Below are 9,522 nucleotides of genomic sequence, written 5' to 3'. Positions count from 1 at the left end.
GGCCACCTGTAAGGTCCTTTGGCGGACTTGCTGGCACCTCCAACTTCCCATGGACTCCTGGGGGAGGTGGAATAGTGAGGAATAGAACCTTGATGGCGGATGACATAGAATCATAGAATCATAGAGTTGAAAGAGACCACAAGGGCCATCGAGTCCAACCCCCTGCCAAGCAGGAAACACCATCAGAGCACTCCTGACATATGGTTGTCAAGCCTCTGCTTAAAGACCTCCAAAAAAGGAGACTCCACCACACTCCTTGGCAGCAAATTCCACTGTCAAACAGCTCTTACTGTCAGGAAGTTCTTCCTAATGTTTAGGTGGAATCTTCTTTCTTGTAGTTTGGATCCATTGCTCCGTGTCCGCTTCTCTGGAGCAGCAGAAAACAACCTTTCTCCCTCCTCTAGGTGACATCCTTTTATATATTTGAACATGGCTATCATATCACCCCTTAACCTCCTCTTCTCCAGGCTAAACATGCCCAGCTCCCTTAGCCGTTCCTCATAAGGTGGGAAAGATCCTGCATGCAGTTCAGCATGAAGTTGGCTGAACTGTGGAAACTGGAGGAAGTTGAGGACTTGGACCAGCCCAGAAAATGTCATAAACATGTGGGGAATCTTAAGGATTGTAGGAAAGGGTATATTGATTAAGTATTATCCTCTAGTGAGTGATGTAGCAGAGTAGATTCCCCTCAATATAGCTGGAAGCTAGTTTGGAGATTTGGGAGGACCTTAACAAATAAAATTTTATCAATATCAAATTACAATACCCATCCAAATATAAATCAACTATACAACCCATTGAGGGACGCGGGTGGCGCTGTGGGTTAAACCACAGAGCCTAGGACTTGCCGATCAGAAGGTCGGCGGTTCGAATCCCCGCGATGGGGTGAGCTCCCGTTGCTCAGTCCCTGCTCCTGCCCACCTAGCAGTTCGAAAGCACGTCAAAGTGCAAGTAGATAAATAGGTACCGCTCCGGCGGGAAGGTAAACGCCGTTTCCGTGCGCTGTTCTGGTTCGCCAGAAGCGGCTTAGTCCTGCTGGCCACTTAACCCGGAAGCTGTACGCCGGCTCCCTCAGCCAATAAAATGAGTTGAGCGCCACAACCCCAGAGTCAGTCACGACTTGACCTAATGGTCAGGGGTCCCTTTACCTTTTTATACCTTTTATACAACCAAATATACATTTTGAGTGACTTCCCGTGTGCTGGGATTCGGGGTGCAAAGTTCTTATTTCTTCCTCCTTTCAAGATCTTAGTTAATCCAATTGCATTCAGTCCTGCTCTTAGTCCCTCATCAACAGCTACTGATTTCTTGACCTCCATTCATGTTGAGATATTTAATAACAAAAGTATTCCCTTTATTTCTTAATTTCTATTGCTTTCTCTTTATCCTTTCCTTCTCTTTAGATTGTTTGGACGTTTACTGTATTTTACGTTAAAAGTTTTGGATAAAAATCTGATTTAAAAAGAAAGAAAATGCCCAAGTACAATGCAGCTATATGTTGGCTCAACGTGGCAAAAATTTAGACAACTCTCCACAAAGACCTGGGACGCGGCTGGCGCTGTGGGTTAAACCACAGATCCTAGGACTTGTCGATCAGAAAGTTGGCGGTTCAAATCCCCGCAATGACAGGGTGAGCTCCCGTTGCTCGGTCCCTGCTCCTGCCAACCTAGCAGTTTGAAAGCATGTCAAAGTGCAAGTAGATAAATAGGTACCACTCTGGCGGGAAGGTAAACAGTGTTTCGGTGCGCTGCTCTGGTTCGCCAGAAGCGGCTTAGTCATCCTGGCCACATGACCCGGAAGTTGTACACCGGCTCCCTCGGCCAATAAAGCGAGATGAGCACCACAACCCCAGAGTCTGCTACGACTGGACCTAATGGTCAGGGGTCCCTTTACCTTTACCTTCCCACAAAGACCAGGCATGGGGCATCTTCTTCAGTCGGGAAGTTCTATTTGTGTCCTGGCCATGGGCAACTTTCCAGGAGCTGTATAAGTTAGTGCCAGGTGGGCAGAATTTGACTCTGGACCTGTTATACGTTCAAGGTATGTGTCAGGGGACTGACATCGGAGCTGGAGGCGGAGGGAAGGCTCTCAAATGATGCTGGCGAAGGACCCAGCAGCAGAGGGAGAAACAGCTCAGTAGAGGGGGAAGCCAATCAGCGCAACACCGGGGATAAAGGGAGGCAGACGGGGGAATTGGAGAGAGGGCTCCAGGACTCTTCACTGGACACCAGCGGGGAGAGCACAGGTCCTCCACTACCCACGCCCTCCCTGCGCAGAAGACTCCCGCGCAGAGAGAGTAGGAGGAGACTGGGAGTCAAACAACTTTTATGTTGGAAGAGGTTTAAGAAACGCCCACTGACGGATGCTGCTAGCGACTGAGGCAGCCACGAATCGAAGGGCTGTCCAGACAGAAAGGTTTAACAAGGTAACGTAGCCAGGAGAGGCAGCAACTTACGCACGAGCAACCCCATACCCATTACAGTATGCAAACCTTTCCTGCATACACACGCCTCCATCCAAGTTAAGCAAGGTGCGTTCTCAAGAGTTGAGGAGCACATTCCCAGCAGGCGAAAACAACTCACTGGGGTGTATGAATTCACCCATTTGGGTTTCTGGTCGTAATTTCCCCAACCTTCAGTTCAATTTGCAGTTTCCACTTCAGTTTTGTGGATCTTTCCATTAAGGTCCTCCTGAAAGTTCGTTGGTGCGCTTCTCCCCATTTTCACGCTTTTGTACGCAGTTCTGCCTAACATGCATATTTTGTGCAAAGCAAAGCTCGCGGGTATAAAACAGATGCCTTCTTAAATGTCGTTTTCGCTCATATGCATTTTTATGCATACTTGACCCCAGTACGGTATATTGCAACACGTTACAGTGGTACCTCGGGTTACAAACACTTCAGGTTATGGACTCCACTAACCCGGACGTCGTACCTCGGGTTAAGAACTTTGACCCAGGATGAGAACAGAAATTGCGCAGCGGCGGCAGCGGGAGGCCCCATTAGCTAAAGTGGTACCTCAGGTTAAGAACGGTTTCAGGTTAAGAATGAATTCTGGAACGAATTAAGTTCGTAACCAGAGGTACCACTGTACATGCCTGGAGAACGGCATTGCAAAATTCAGAGAAGTGTGAGTTTTGAAAGAGGTCTGCATTTCAGTTTGGGGTAAGTGTGAAATATGGGATAGTATTGAGTTTCTTCCCATCCCTGTGTGTGGAGCACGGCTGCTGAGGAGTGCAGTACAGTGGTACCTCAGGTTACAGACGCTTCAGGTTACAGACTCTGCTAACCCAGAAATAGTGCTTCAGGTTAAGAACTTTGCTTCAGGATGAGAACAGAAATCGTGCTCCGGTGGCGCGGCAGCAGCGGGAGGCCCCATTAGCTACATTAGCTAAAGTGGTGCTTTGGGTTAAGAACAGTTTCATATTAAGAACGGACCTCCGGAACAAATTAAGTACTTAACCCGAGGTACCACTGTACTCGGGAGGCCTGTGATACAGAATTGTCCATAATGCACTGGGACAAAAACCCCACCCCCCCTAAAAATGTCTTATTCAATGACTCTTAACCTTTTTAAGGGCACTGACTCCTTTGGGAATCTGTTGAAAGCGAGCGACCCCACCCTCACCAAAGCAATGGGCGTAAATACAGTGGTGCCCCGCAAGACGAATGCCTCGCAAGACGGAAAACTCGCTAGACGAAAGAGTTTTCCGTTTTGGAGGTGCTTCGCAAAACGAATCTCCTATGGGCTTGCTTCGCAAGACGACAATGTCTTGCGAGTTCCTGCAGGGTTTTTTCCCTCCCCCCCTTTTTCTAAGCCGCTTATCAGCTGATCCGATAAGCCGCTAATAACGCTAATCCGCTAATCCATCAATGGGCTTGCTTCGCAAGACGAAAAAAACTGCTAGACGAAGAGAATCACAGAACGGATTCTTTTTGTCTTGCGAGGCACCACTGTACACAACATTTTTGCATACTGTTTATTTTATTGCATTGTGGTTGGGATTTGCCCAGATTATAGACTCCATAGACCATAGCATAAGAAGTGCTGGTCTACTGAATTCTTCCATTTGAGTTGTTTTACCCATGGTGATGTAACCTATCACAGTCATTAATTATAGTGATAATTCAATAATAATATGGCCGGGCCTCCCCAGCCATTCTGGGCGGCTCCCAGCAGAATATTAAAAACACGATAAAGCATCAAACATTAAAATGCCTTCTAAAAGCCAGGTGGCTGTTTATTTCCTTGACATCTGATGGGAGGGCGTTCCACAGGGAGAGCGCCACCACCAAGAAGGCCCTCTGCCTGGTTCCCTATAACCTCGCTTCTCGCAATGAGGGAACCGCCAGAAGGCCCTCAGAGCTGGACCTCAGTGTCTGGGCTGAACGATGGGAGTGGAGACGCTCCTTCAGGTATACTGAGCCGAGGCTGTTTAGGACTTTAAAAGTCAGCACCAACACTTTGAATTGTGCTCGGAAACGTACTGGGAGCCAATGTAGGTCTTTCAGGACTGGCATTATGTGGTCTCGGTGGCCGCTTCCAGTCACCAGTCTAGCTGCCACATTCTGGATTAGTTGCAGTTTCCGGGTCACCTTCAAAGGAGAGCGCATGGCAGTAGTCCAAGCGGGAGATAACCAGAGCATGCACCACTCTGGCAAGACAGTCCACAGGCAGGGAGGGTCTCATCCTGTTTATCAACTGATTCCGGAAAGCAGCTTTAGCATGTAGAGGACCTCTAGCTCCTATGGGATGGGGAACTGGAACAAAGAAAAATATACCCAAGGAATTTCCTTTTGATTCCTGCTTTTGGGGAAGAAGGCACTGGGAGACTGAATGCCCCATGGGAGTTTGAGCCATGGAAGCAAGAGTTGAGTTCCTCTTTGTCTAACATAACATACATGTGGTTCATTTGGTGGGCGTTTTGCTAATCCAAAATATGTGGGGATTTTGACACTTAAATGCTTCCCACAAAAGAAATTTATGCAAGGACAGTCGTACCTCGGGTTACAGACGCTTCAGGTTACAGACTCCGCTAACCCAGAAATATTACCTTGGGTTAAGAACTTTGCTTCAGGATGAGAACAGAAATCGTGCTCCTGTGGCAGCGGGAGGCCCCATTAGCAAAAGTGGTGCTTTAGGTTAAGAACAGTTTCAGGTTAAGAACGGACCTCCGGAACAAATTAAGTACTTAACCCGAGGTACCACTGTAGTTCCTTGCCCCCGGGGCAGTTTCAGCCTGGCCGAACAAAGCAACCACGTTTTTGGCAGCTGAGGGAAGACAGAAGCAGGCAAAATAAGTCGGCATTCTGCCTGTCTTCGAAACGCTGAATAAACAGGTGGCCCCAAGACAGACTGGTCTTCTGGAAATGGTGCCGTTCCAAGCCCTGTGGGTTACCTACCCTTTCCCCCTCTGCTTTGCGGTTGTGACGGTTCCAAAGCGCCCCCTTGGAAGGGAGAGCAGGGGCCCAGCGCCTGATCTGTGACGTCACACCTATGACATCACACCGCATCACAAGGGGGAATGGATGGAATGGTGGGGGAAGCTGGGGTGTGCTGCTCCTCAGCGGGGAGACTGCAGCTCTGCCTGCATGGGAAATGACGTTGCTTTGGTGATGCCATGATTTGCGCCCTGCCAGTTGGGCAGAGATCATGGCAGATAGTGAGTAGGACAGCAGGCTGGCATCCCTCTCTCTCTCTTTCTCTCTCTGTCTCTCTCTGAATTATAGGATAGTTGATGATGAGCCTAGGACTTGCCGATCAGAAGGTTGGCGGTTCGAATCCCCACGACGGGGTGAGCTCCCGTTGCTCGGTCCCTGCTCCTGCCAACCTAGCAGTTCGAAAGCACGTCAAAGTTGCAAGTAGATAAATAGGTACCGCTCCGGCGGGAAGGTAAACGGCGTTTCCGTGCGCTGCTCTGGTTCGCCAGAAGCGGCTTAGTCCTGCTGGCCACATGACCCGGAAGCTGTACGCCGGCTCCCTCGTCCAATAAAGCGAGATGAGCACCGCAACCCCAGAGTCGGTTACCACTGGACCTAATGGTCAGGGGTCCCTTTACCTTTACCTTACACAGGCTGAGACCCTCCCTGCCCACACACTGTCTGGCCAGAGTGGTGCATGCTCTGGTTATCTCCCGCTTGGACTATTGCAACGTGCTCTACATGGGGCTGCCTTTGAAGGTGACTCAGAAACGACAACTAATCCAGAATGTGGCAGCTAGACTGGTGACTGGGAGCAGCCGCCGAGACCATATAACACCGGTCTTGAAAGACCTACATTGGCTCCCAGTATGTTTCCGAGAACAATTCAAAGTGTTGGTGCTGACCTAAACGGCCTCGGCCCAGTAGACCTAAAGGAGCGTCTCCACCCCCATCGTCCAGGCCGGACACTGAGGTCCAGCTCCAAGGGCCTTCTGGTGGTTCCCTCACTGTGAGAAGTGACAGGCCTGGAACCAACTCTGTGTCTGGCCTTCTAGATGCACCTACCTGTCGAATCTGCTTTTTACCTTCCAGATTCCCCCTCCCCCACGGCCCCCAGAAATACCTCTAACAGTCTGGGAAAGGGATACGTCCTTGCTGGCTTCCTCCCCACTTCTCCTTATTTTCTTTTCCAAATTACACTCAATCCCACAGATAATTCCTTTTCCCATCACCATCCACCCCCCCTCACCCCCCATTGTGTTAGACCTCCAATCTACTCAATTGCAATTTCTTCCCACTTCTGTTACTTTCTTTCACACACCTTTGACCTAATTTCATGCTCCTTTTTCTATCACACATTGTTATCCATCTTATTTAGCATTTCAGCATTTAAAACGGAACTTGCTTATTCTAATAGTTCTGATTTTTCAATATGGTTTTGCAAGGATCCTTTAAACGCCTTCCAGTCCCTGTTTATCTTCTCCTTTGAGATCCTTCCAATTTCTCCCATTGTTTTGGATATATTGTGATACTCCAGTAATTTGGCAAGCCACTCTGTTTTTGTCGGTATAATACCACTTTTCCATTTTTTCGCAATCAGTAGCCTTGCAGCTACTGTTGCGTATAAATATAAGGTCTTGTCTTCTTCCTTTAGACTTCCTGGTACAGGATCCCCACTTTATTCCTACAGTTCCCCTCTTAAGAATAAAAGAAATATCAAATTGTGGAGTTGGAAAAGACCACGAGGTATTGTTTGGCCAACCCCCCTGCAAAGCAGAAATCTTTTGCCCAAGGTGGGGCTCAGACTCACCAACAACTGCCTCGTGGCGCAAACTGAAGCTCGCTCAGAAATTTCCAGCGCGGGCTAAGATTTAAACCCCACACCAAGGGGGCTGGTCTTTTTTTAAAGAGTAAACACAGTCTGGTGCTGGCCTTGAGGGAAGAGATGGGAGTCAGGATTCAAGCGAGGAGGAGCAATGAGAAGTATCCATGGGAGTCAGGATTCAAGCGAGGAGGAGCAATGAGATGTCCAGCTTCAGAATTAGGGATAGATAGGTTCGCCATATTTCAAAAAAGTGAAAATCTGGACATTTTTGGTTGAGCTTCTTTTTTGGGGGGCGGGGGTTATGTCCAGGAAATTCCAGGCGTATGGCAGCCCTAGAGATACACGTGCCATTTTTGGTTCTCTTCCTTTCTCATTCCCCCAAACTTACACCCAGTTCCACACGTTAGCTTTTGCAAGCGATTCTTACCAGGAGGCGAAAACGGGATAGTGGAGCCCGTTAATTTGTTCTGTGCTTTGGGTCCAGTTAGCTCATCGGATGAACATCATGTGATTTCAGCATCAAAGGACCCTTCAGTCAACACACCTAGCACGAGGACGCTAGAGGATGAGGTTTGTACGTCACAATACAGTGGTACCTCGGGTTACATACGCTTCAGGTTACAGATGCTTCAGGTTACAGACTCCGCTAACCCAGAAATAGTACTTCAGGTTAAGAACTTTGCTTCAGGATGAGAACAGAAATCGTGCTCCGTCGGCACAGTGGCAGCAGGAGGCCCCATTAGCTAAAGTGGTGCTTCAGGTTAAGAACAGACCTCCGGAATGAAGGACGCGGGTGGCGCTGTGGGTTAAACCACAGAGCCTAGGACTTGCTGATCAGAAGGTCAGCGATTCGCATCCCCACAATGGGGTGAGCTCCTGTTGCTCTGTCCCTGCTCCTGCCAACCTAGCAGTTCGAAAGCACGTCAAAGTGCAAGTAGATAAATAGGTACCGCTCCGGCGGGAAGGTAAACGGCGTTTCCGTGCACTGCTCTGGTTCGCCAGAAGCGGCTTAGTCATGCTGGCCACATGACCCAGAAGCTGTACCCCGGCTCCCTCGGCCAATAAAGTGAGATGAGTGCCGCAACCCCAGAGTCGGACACGACTGGACCTAATGGTCAGGGGTCCCTTTACCTTTACCACTGTACTTTCCCTTCCAAAAATAGGGAGCCAAATCAGACCACTTGGTCCCTATGGCTCGTTATTTGACGACACCAGGGGTCGCCAAACCATCATTTCTGGGCACCCACAGCCTCATTCGCTGGTGTTCCCAGCCTAGGGCCCTGGACTCTGAGCAATCCCAGAATAGCCCCAGCTATGCTTGTGGGGGGTGTGTGTGCTTTTTTGCCAAAGTTTAAACCTCAGGGAAATGGAGTGCAGCCGATGAGTGAAGTCAGAACTGTGATGGACAGGCAAGTTGTTCGCACACAGGAATCCTTTAGCGACGGCTGTTTTCCCACATGGAAGCACTTCCCCTACTTCTGTCGTATTTTCTGGGCAGAAATCCAACAGGTGGAGCCAGTGCCGGATTTACGTATAAGCTAAACAAGCTATAGCTTAGGGCCCCACTCTCTTGGGGTCCCCCAAAAAAATTAAAGGAAAAAGAAACTGGATGTACATTTCCAAAATATAAGATTAAAAACAAAGCAACAGTACAGTGGTACCTCGGGTTACATATGCTTCAGGTTACATACGCTTCAGGTTACACACTCCGCTAACCCATAAATAGTGCTTCAGATTAAGAACTTTGCTTCAGGATGAGAACAGAAATCGTGTTCCGGCGGCACAGCGGCAGCGGGAGGCCCCCATTAGCTAAAGTGGTGCTTCAGGTTAAGAACAGTTTCAGGTTAAGTACGGACCTCCAGAACGAATTAAGTACTTAACCCGAGGTACCACTGTACATAGAGGGCTGCAGCGAGGTGTTTTCTTGTCACTCCCACAGACACCGACCCCCCCATTGCGACGTCACTGAGGTAGATAAGATTAAATGACTGGGACTGCAGCGCTTTTCTCGTTAGGAAGCAGAACCTTGTTTTTTGGTTGTGTTAAGTTGTGGGTGAACATATCAGACGTCACAGCCATTCTTCAAACAGCTCTTGTTTATTCAGAGGCCAGAACAGAACTGAGCTGAAGGACTCAGCCGGCCTGCTTATATAGAGCTCCAGTACAACGTAACTGTAACAACTTTCTGTAACTATCCAATCACTGAACGTCACTTTCGACCCCTTATTTACATAACTATCTACAGTATCCCCCTGCTGGCCCAGGGTGAGAACTTCAG

The sequence above is a fragment of the Podarcis bocagei genome (assembly GCF_964188305.1).
Source record: "Podarcis bocagei genome assembly, chromosome: 18".
In the NCBI taxonomy this organism is placed as follows: domain Eukaryota; kingdom Metazoa; phylum Chordata; class Lepidosauria; order Squamata; family Lacertidae; genus Podarcis; species Podarcis bocagei.
This window is presented reverse-complemented; position numbering follows the sequence as displayed.